The sequence below is a fragment of the Panthera pardus genome, unplaced genomic scaffold, assembly GCF_024362965.1.
Source record: "Panthera pardus isolate Hobbes unplaced genomic scaffold, ASM2436296v1 HiC_scaffold_12, whole genome shotgun sequence".
NCBI classification, from domain to species: Eukaryota; Metazoa; Chordata; class Mammalia; order Carnivora; family Felidae; genus Panthera; species Panthera pardus.
Genome location: NW_026526677.1, coordinates 47,694,662 through 47,704,524, shown reverse-complemented (window position 1 = coordinate 47,704,524; position 9,863 = coordinate 47,694,662).

The window sequence follows — 9,863 nt, the reverse complement described above, 5'->3', positions numbered from 1 at the left end:
GCTGCTTTCACAGCACGGTAGCAGAATTAAGTAGTTGCTAAAGGGACCATCAGCTAAGTGAAATATTTACAATCTGGCTTTTTGTGGAAAATGTTTGCTGACCTCTGACCTAAAACTTCACCTGAGAATTAATTTCACAGGTGTTCCTTTGTGACAAATCACTGCCCTCCATTTTTTTCTTTTTCTTTGCTGTGCATTTTTGTTTTATGAGGGGTCGGGTTTTTTTTCGTTGTTTTTTTGTTTTGTTTTGTTTTTTTTGGTATATATGTTCTATTTCACAATAAAATATTTTAAATCTATCCTTGAGTTCAAGCAGAGAACACCGGAGCTGTTCTGGAGATATACGTACTGGGCGGTAGGCCATCTTACATACAATTTGTTCCCCCATCTGAACAAATTTACACTTCATGGGTTTTCAGGGTTGCACAACAAAGCCAAAACAGGAATGTCCCCTTTTTAAAGATGGAGAAATTAAGGCTCAGAGATTGTTTTTCCAGGATTTCAAAGCTTGAGGGGGAAGATGGGACTTGTACCCATTCTGTCTCACCGTAACCCATGATCTTTCCATTATACCATGGAGGTTGTCTGCTGGTTATTGTTAGAAATGAAACCAATAGAGAAAGAAGGAGAAACATCCTGATCCTCAAGCATTTTAAGGGTTTAGATCCAGTCCCTAAATTAAGCCAGTATGTATTTCTCTAGAACACAGAAAAAGAATGCTTAACCGAATAATGTTTTTAGTCTTTTAAATAAAGTGCTTTACCAAAAGACTATCCAGGAGGGGGAAAAAGAACAGGGCTCTGGAAACTTCTAGTTCTGGTGACTTCCAACAGTTACACAGGGGAACCCATCTTCAAACACAGGGTTGGTTCCAAACCTCACAGAGACCTGCAGGTGACTGATGGCTTTAATCGTCAGCGCCCCTCCAAACATTTCTGCCAGCCAGCCATTAAAATGAAATGACAGGACTGTCCAACCACTCATTCCCTGTGGGCACGTTATGCTCTGTTTTCTCTGCAATATGCCCGGAGTCACAAATGAAATAGTCCCCTTTCCCCAGCAACAACAGTTAAAGCAGAGATAGATGCCTTCTTGACATCTGCTCTGCCTTCGCCAAACTTTGGAAGCCTCCCATCAACAGTTAACGAAGTATAAATAATGGGGCAGATTAACCTCCTATTATTACAATTGTTCATTCAACTCTTTACACTAAGAGCCATTACATGGATATTAGATGTGAGGGAAATGCTATTTATAGCTGCTGGTCCAGCACCCAGTGGATGTTCCTAGATTCATTTATGCATTTTGCTAATGGAAACCCTCAACATGTTAGGTTATTCTTTCAGGTTCTTTAATCTGGAAGTGACCTTAAATCATCCAGGTCATCACAGTGGCATTTTCTTTTCCATCATACTTGAGATCATTTATGTAACAGGCAGGGTTGTGCCCAACACTCTTGCTAGCCCTCAAGACACCAGGGGCACCGTGCTCTAACGTGCTTGATTTGGGCACCAGACATACCTGGGTTCAAATCCTAGCTCTTCCTCTTGCTGGGGGGTGGGGGAGAGCAACATTATAAAAGTTGTTTAATCTCCCAAAATTTTGAGTTCTTTCTGTATAAAATGCACAGTTGTCAGGATGCAGTGGGATGAAAGATACAAAATATTGAACAGGTTATCGGGCCAGTAGGAGGTAAGGGCAGTCATCAGTACAGTTATTTAGTTCCTGGTATCCATTGTTATTGTCTAATGAAACCCTAATTTCATTTAAAGACTGGACAGACTGGAAGGGGGCCAGGTGCAATGTTGGGGCAGGGGTTATGGAACCTATTGGAAATGGTAGGCATCAGGATGGACTGGGGCCATTTTATTATGGGATGGCTTGGGGAGAAGAAATCTGTCCCTGCTCAAAGTCTCTCCTCCAATTTAACATCTTTGCCTGTTAGCTTCAGGCCTGTCCCTACTTTTGGACCCAGTTTACCTGAATCTCTGGTGTCCATTCCACATTTCAGCTCCTGGTTAATAGCACATTTACTCTCTTGTGACCTGGCCCATGGGATCAACCATCTAATACAGGAGATGGTTAAAATGGGTTCCATTGCCAGGTGATTTGTTTAAACCAATGAATCTAAACCAATTTAGACCACTTTTAATAGTTTAAAAGTTTTATTTTTTTCACTTTTTTGATCGTGGTAAAATATGCATAATATAAAACTTAGCATTCTAACCATTTTGAAGTGTATAGTCCAGTGGCATAAAGAACATTCCTATTGTTGTGCAACCACCACCTCTGTCCCTCTTCAGCACATTTTTTATCTTCCCAAACTGAAATTCTGCACCTATGAGACACCACTCCCTAGTCCGCCCTTCCCTAGCCCCTGGCAACCACCATTTTACTTTCTGTCTCCGTGAATTTTAATATGAGGCACCCTAGATACCTCATATAAGTGGAATCATGCAGCATTAGTCTTTTTATGACTGGCTTATTTTCCTCGGCATCGTGTCCTCAAGATTCATCCGTGTGATGTGTCAGAACAGAGCCCAACTTGACCTAGGCATCCTTGAGCAATTCCTTAACTGCTGGAGTTTTCACGTCTGTAAAATGGGAGCTACAATAGATTTGTCGGCCCCTGGCTCGCAGTAAGTGCTCAGTACTTGCAGTCTACCTCTGTCGTGTTCCTCTCTGATCTGCTTTCCCGGGCTCTTTCTGAAGATCTTTTGCCCTGCTCAGCATGGTGCTCCTGGGCCATCATAGCACCTGACACGTGGTTGGCTCTCCATACACATCAGTGGCATGAGTATCTGAATGAAACTTATTCTCTCCCCAGGTCTGGTCCCAAAGGATTGGATGAGGGACACACTCTCTAAGATATGTCAGGGAGAATAATAGGGATCTGTTGAGGACATAGTTCAGCTCCCAACAGTTTTCAATATGGTACCTAAACCCCAGGGGGAATGAGTTAGTGAGGATGAAATAGAAAGCAACATTGTCTACATCTTGAAGTTGACAGGCCCAGTGCAGAGTTTAAGATCTCATTTTGCTACTTGCTGGGAGTACAACCTGGACCACGGATTTCCTCTTGACAGCTCAGTTTCCTCATCTCTCGGTGAGGGCCACAATCCCCCCTTCCCAGGACCACCAAGAGAACTGGATGAGATCACTGTGGGAAGACCTGCTATACTCTATCCCCTCTGCACCAACCCCTTCCTTGAGGAGCGGGGAGCAGCCTTGCACAGAAGGGTCTCAGCTGCCAGGGGAGCGGCACATTATTTGCAGTGTGGATTCAATTTCCTCCTGCCTCTTCTTTTTGTCACAAACATAATAAAAGTGAAAGAGACAGATGGCAAGACTTGATTCACTTTTACCAAATGTTTTTAGGGTGTGAATATAAAACTGAAATCGAGGGGAACGAGAGGGAGGTTTGGCCTCCAAGAGAAGGCAGAGCCAGGGGCTGAAGACCCATGGATCAGACAGTGCCCTCCACGCTGACCACGCTGGGAACTCTAATGTTGGTGAGAAGAGATGGGGTGTGGAGGGGCTGATGCCTGCACACGGCACCTTCCCAAGGGACCCGAGAAGGCAGAACACAGATCACTTACTGGCCAATGGCTCTGGATCAGATGAAGTGATGCTGTTTTTTTCCCCAGAACAGTGAGGGCAACATTCTGCAGCCTGTTCAAGGGCAGTGCGGCACCTGACCTGAGCCTGGGTTCCTTTTCTTCACTATGGGGTACTGTCCTGTACACTTGCCTCTATTTCTTGGCATCCCTGGCCTCTACCCATTACATGCTAGTGGCACCCTCCCTCCCTCCCCAACCGTTAAGCCAAAGCTGTCTGCAGACGTTAGTAAGGGAGGACAAAACTGGGGCACAAAACTGCCCCCTGCCCAGAACCACTGGGTTAGGCCTGTCAGGGGGGCCTGCCCAGGCCTGCCCTTCTCCTGGGGTGGGTGTCAGGAGGTCACAGGCAGAGTTATCTGACAGTCCCATGCTGGATACCTTTGGTTCTGTCTCCGGTCTTCCCCACCTGAATCAAGGGGTTCCCCTGCCCTCTGGCTTCTGCTTGGCTTTGGCCCCTGGGGAATGAGGAAGGGATCGGAGGAATGGAGGAGCCTGGGGTTGGGGTTTCTGTTCCCTCACTCCTTCTCTGCAGGGTGTCACAGGCTGCCTGCCTCCCTTACAAAAGGCCTCAGCTGCCCCTCCAGGCCCCTCCAGGTTCTTGTCGCTTATTCACACTTAACCCCACCAGGCCAGGGGTGACAACAGCCCCGTCTCCCCTCTCCCCACAAAGGGGGCTTACAGGCACAAGGGGACTGTGACCTAGGGAGTCTGGCTTCCAAGGGATGAAGGTGCTGGATCTCTCCCAAAGATGTCGTGTCATCAGGTGGCTCTTCAAAGATGTCCCTAGATCACAGCAGTGTGTCGTAGGAAGGGGCACGAAGCCTGTGTAGGCTCCTCTCTCATGCCTGGGGACTCTGTCCTGGAAGGACTGGGCTCTGCATCTTTCAGCCCAGAGCCTCCTTGCCACAGTTCCAGAACACATTCCCCCCGAGGCCTTCCACTCCTTGGCTGACTGATGCCATGAAGAAAGAGAACATTCCAGAGCAGAGAAGTCTTTCCCTGCAGCAGTTGCCAAACAGGCTCCTGTCCAAGATGCCTCCCTGCTGCCTGCCAGCCAGCTGTATTTCAAAGGTCACAGTTTCCTCCCAGCGGTTTTCTGTAGAGCTGAAGTCTCTAGGACCCCGAGATAAATTAAAATATTGATTGATTCTTAATATTCTCTCAAATCTCTCAAAATCTCTGGGTCTCATATAAATCAATGTGCCAGTTCCAGTGACTTATTCAATAATCTGTAAAGTATCCTGGTAATTACTTTTGGGTCCCCCCCATGGCAGGGGCAGGCCACCTTTCCATCATTTTTAGGGCCCTGGGTACAATAGCCTACCAGGGGACTCTTCTTTCTTATTTTAATTACTGAGTCTCTTCGACACAGTGCCTGTACAGCAGAAGGGAGCTCACATATTGGAATGAATTTGTTGGGCAGACCCGGGTCCAGAACTCACAAACTCTGCGCCTCTTTGCTGTCTTGTCTGGCCCCACACTGCCAGCCCCCACCCCCCTGCTCCACCCTCTGCCCTTAGCTTTTTGGCCATATTCAGAAATTCATTTAATAGCACCTCATTCCCCAGATTAAATAAAGAGCCTGTCTTATTAAGGACAAGCTGTCTGAAGGCCACCAGCACATGGGCACTTCCGATGCTGCCCGAGGGGGCCACCTGGGTTTGGGTGTGGAGGTGGGACGGGGAGGCGGAGCGGGGAGACGGGCCATCTGCCTCCCAGAACAGCGCTTGCTTCCTCTGCTGTAACAAAATGACTTCAGCTCATTAGGGACCAACGTGGCTGTCCAAGAGGGTGGGCTGCTCCTAACAAAGCTGGAGATGCTGCTTTGTGCCGAATCCTTCCCATCTGGCCCCAGCTACTTCGGAGCTTCGTATTCTGTCCTAACCTCCTCCGGGCTAACCTGCAGCCAGATGGACCACCAGCCATCCCTGCTATGCACTTTGCTCTTTCGCCGTTCCTCCCTCCGTGAAAATATTCTGTCTGGGATGCTTTCCTCCTCTTTTCTCCACCAGACAAACTCCTGGTCATTCCTCAAAACCTAGTTCAGATGTGAACTCTGAGGGGAAGCCCTGAGCCCACACCACACCCTGCAGTTTTCCTCTGGAACTGGGGATCCAGTTAAGCCTCAGAGGTATTTTCAGACATGGCTGCAGGGCTGGCTTAGAATAAAGCTCTCACGGTGTCCTACAAGACACTAGGTTATCTGCCTCCCACTGCCTCTGAGCTCACATCCTACACTTTGCAGTGCTCACTGGGCTCCATCACACTGGCCGCCCTCCTGTGGTCCAGATGCCAGGCATGGTCCCCCCTCAGGGTCCTTGCATTTGCTGTTCCCTCTGCCTGGGATGCCCTTCGCCACCAGCCTGCAGGTCACAGTCCCTCACTTCTTGCTAAGTCTCTGCTCACATGTCGTCTGTCCACAGAGTCCTTCCCTGGCCACTGTATTCAAAACAGCCCCTTTTTCGTCTCCTTAATCTTATTTATTGCTCATCAAAACACCACCCGGTGTTATACAATGCATCGACTTATTTATTGTCTATGTTTCAGACTAAATTGGCAGGTCCATGAGGGCAAGGATGTTTGTCTGTTTCTTCATTGCCATATCCTCCAGAACCTAAACAGTGCCTAACATGGTAGGAAAATCAGCATAGATGTTTACATTAGGAAATGAATGAATGAACGGTGAAACTTCATTTGTGGGAGTTGATTTGCTAGCTGGCCCATCCCCTGGACAGATATCCCAGCCCCCGGAGGGAGAGAGACTGCAGGCGTGCTCTGAAGGAGCTGTTCTCGCAGAGTGGTCAAGGAGGTCACTCATGTTAGATCCCCAGCTGAGCATGTGCAACAGTGTCAGGGAGCGGGGCCTTCTGCCTGCTTCTGCCTGGGACTCAGCAGTGCTCAGGCATGCGGCAAGCTTCAGGGCCACCATGGGGGCACTCCAGGAGACCTGGCAGGAAGTGGAGAATGGGGAAGGCCACTTGGAACTCACAGGGGTGTCCGCTGGGGCCCCAGGGCTGCAGTCTTGTGTGGGCAGAAGGAAGTAATGAGACAGTGTGATCTGAGGTATTGCTTTTACTGGGACCTTATTCATACCCACAGGCTGGAAGAAGGGTTTATCGTTTTGTTGACCAGTTTGCCTCGGGTTACAAACTGAGATTTCATACCGAGACATGCATGTACCTGTTCGAAGTGGCTTCAGGCTTGGTCATCGTCATGGAAAAACACTCTCCAGCCAAACTCCTCAGGCCTTCTGGGAATTTGGATTTAACATTCAAGCTTATTTTCTTTAAACTGCTGAGCAGGGAATAAGTCTTTGGTGTGCCTGTACCAGCCCAGGCAGGTGGGGCTATTGAACCTTGGCCACCGGTGGCCACTCATCTGTTTAATCCATGGGTGGGGTGCTGCCCAGTCATACATGGTGAGTGATTATTCTTCTGCTCCCCAGACAAAGGGGATATGAAGACCCTTTAGAGAACATAAGTTTGTTTGCCCAACATCCTTTCCCTGGGTGAAGCATCCTTCCCTGACTCAAGGTGGCTCAGTGGGCGCTGTGAGTCATGGTACCTTTCCCCACCCCAATGACCACACTATGATTTGAGGTACTTCATTACCCAGCAGGGTCATTTGTCCAGCGGTGGGCACACTGTTTTCAGGATCCACCATCTCCCCTGAGCTAGCTCTGAGGACAATGACTTGAGTCTCCCAGCAGCCATTTTCCCACCAAGTGGAGCATGTCAGCTCACAGAATAAAGTCACTACCTAGATGGAAGCCAGGCTGAAAGAAAGAGGGAGAGGCAGAGCCTCGCCGATGCCATTTGAACTTGGTTCTGGGCAAGCCTAAGTCAGTTTCACCCTGGGCTTGTTCAGTAATATCCAATAAATCCCCTTGCGGTGTGGCTAATTTGAGCTAGATTTCTGTCATTTACAACCAAAATGTCCTGAACAATACAGGTCAGTTCTTCTCTTCTGCAAACCACATGACCTGAGAGCTGGAAGAGAAAATTGGGAAAATTCATGGGATCCTCTCCCCAGGACCCCCGCTGGCCCCTCGCCCTCTGCTGCTAAATGCACCTGTGCACTGGCAGTCACTGCAGAGCAGTGGGACCGGGGCTGGAGCTCCAGCCGGTAGCGCGGTGCACGGATATTTAGCACCAGCTTCCCTGCCCTTTCTTCAGCTGGCAATGTGGGTCTTTTTTTCTGTCCTACAGATCCAAAGTCCCAAGAGATGGGATAGAGAGAGTCATCATAACCACATCCCTCACCCCCCAGGCGGGAACTTAGGGCTCAAGACAAAATGTCTAAATTCTGTGTCACTTGAAAGGATTGGGAGCCAGTCGGCATGTGGGTCTCTGCTTGGCTGCAGCCAGAGCTCGGAATTTGTCAGGACAGTGGGTGTCACAGGAAGGTGGAGCTTAGAGCCACACAGAAAGCCCAGGCCCAAGGGGAGGGGCTTAAGTGACTAATCTGAAGAGGGTGGAAGAAATGTCAAAACCTGGGAGTAGGTGCAGAAATCTAGGAACCAGGGAGATGAGAGCAGGCATCGTGGGCACAGAGGAAGTGAAGAGGCGGTGGGACAATCAACTGCAACATATACAGGTGCCTTTTGTGGATCCTCAAAAGTGCCATCGATGGGTGGGACCGACTTAATTCAGACGGTTAACTTCTATGGGAAGCAACCACTTCTTTCCTAGTCTTGCCTTTACATAATTGTATTAGGACAATCTTTGTTCTTCTTTCTCTAAGCTAGTGAGAGATAATTATTAGGAAAAAAAATTTTTTTTTTTTCTCAAGAGAAGTCATATCTGAATTTGTCTGCCTTTTTCCATTTTCCCCTATGGCAACCACATTCCTCTTACTCTGCACTTCCTTTGAGGAGACCTTGTCAAGGACCTTCCTTTCACCCATCCTGGAGCATGCCTCGGCCCGGAGCAGAGACTTAGGAATGTGGGGTTCTAGCCCTTTGCCTCTCATGGACCAGTTGTGTGACTTTGACTGTGTCACTCACCCACTATGTGTAGTTTAAGTCATTTTTAAGGACCTCCCAGCTCCGCTATTCTGGGATGCTGTATCTACCTCCTTTACCAATTAATCTCTAAACCACACCCCATCCAGAAATGCCATTCCAAATTCTCACTGGTAAGCAGGTGTCTGCCCACAGACCCCGCTCCCCAGATGCTACAGGCAATTTGGGAACTATATTTTTAAAATCGCCACAGATGGGAAGACTAAACCGAAATGAGACTTATTTGAAAATGCTGCTTTTAGCATTTTAGCCCCATCTCTTCATCCCTCATTGCATTCAGCTTTTTGGATGGCCGCCCCAAATAGCCCATGATCTTTCCGATTGCTCAACAAAGTCTCTTGGAGAAGAGCCTGCTGGCTCCATGGCCCCTCCTCCCTGCCACCCGACAATTCTCATTCTAGTCCATTGCAGGGCTATTAAGATCCTATATGATCAATGTTACGGCCTCTTTAACAGTCTCTGTTATCTGCATAAACATGGGCAGATTTGCTTTTTCATCGTGCCCTAGAGGTCTATAACAGCTTCTATTATCTTCCCTGCCATATCTGTCTGTAACTTTAATCTAGGTTCTTGGCTCTATGGGTTCATTTGCATATGCCATCTTTTTATCCACACAGTAATGCTCTTCCTGCCTCTGTATTGCATTTTCCTTTCCTGGAAACAATCTATCTTCAGGTAATATCCCCAGAATTGGGGCCACTTTCAACTCTAACAAGCTAGGACTTGTCCCAGGAGCTGGTCTTGTCCCTGGGGCAGTATGGCAGTAGGCAAGCCTCAGGTTGGCAGGATGGCGAGTTGAGAGCTGGGCCAGGAAGCAGGCACAGACCAGGATGAAGGTGTGGGCAGCTCAGGAGCCAGGGTGGATGGAATTAAGGCATGAGGGGCTTCCTGGGAATTGGGAGCCAGGAATTGAGAGGGGAAAGTCTGAGGTGAGGGTCTTGGGAGTTGGCTTGAATTCAGAAGCTGGAGACTTATAACCAGGTCAGCTAAGCCCGAAGCTTCATTGGGAGCCCAGGCAATGTGACAGCCCTGGACCCAAAGAGACTTCTGCTGGGGACCTTCATGCAACTCTGGAACCAGTCTACTTTGGCTTAAATTCTGGCTACCCCATCACAGCTGAGTGACTTGTAACAAATTATGTAGCGTCTCCTCACCTCAGTTTCCCCATCTGTAAATTGGATGACTGTAATAGTATCTTCTTTATAGAGTTATTTAAATGA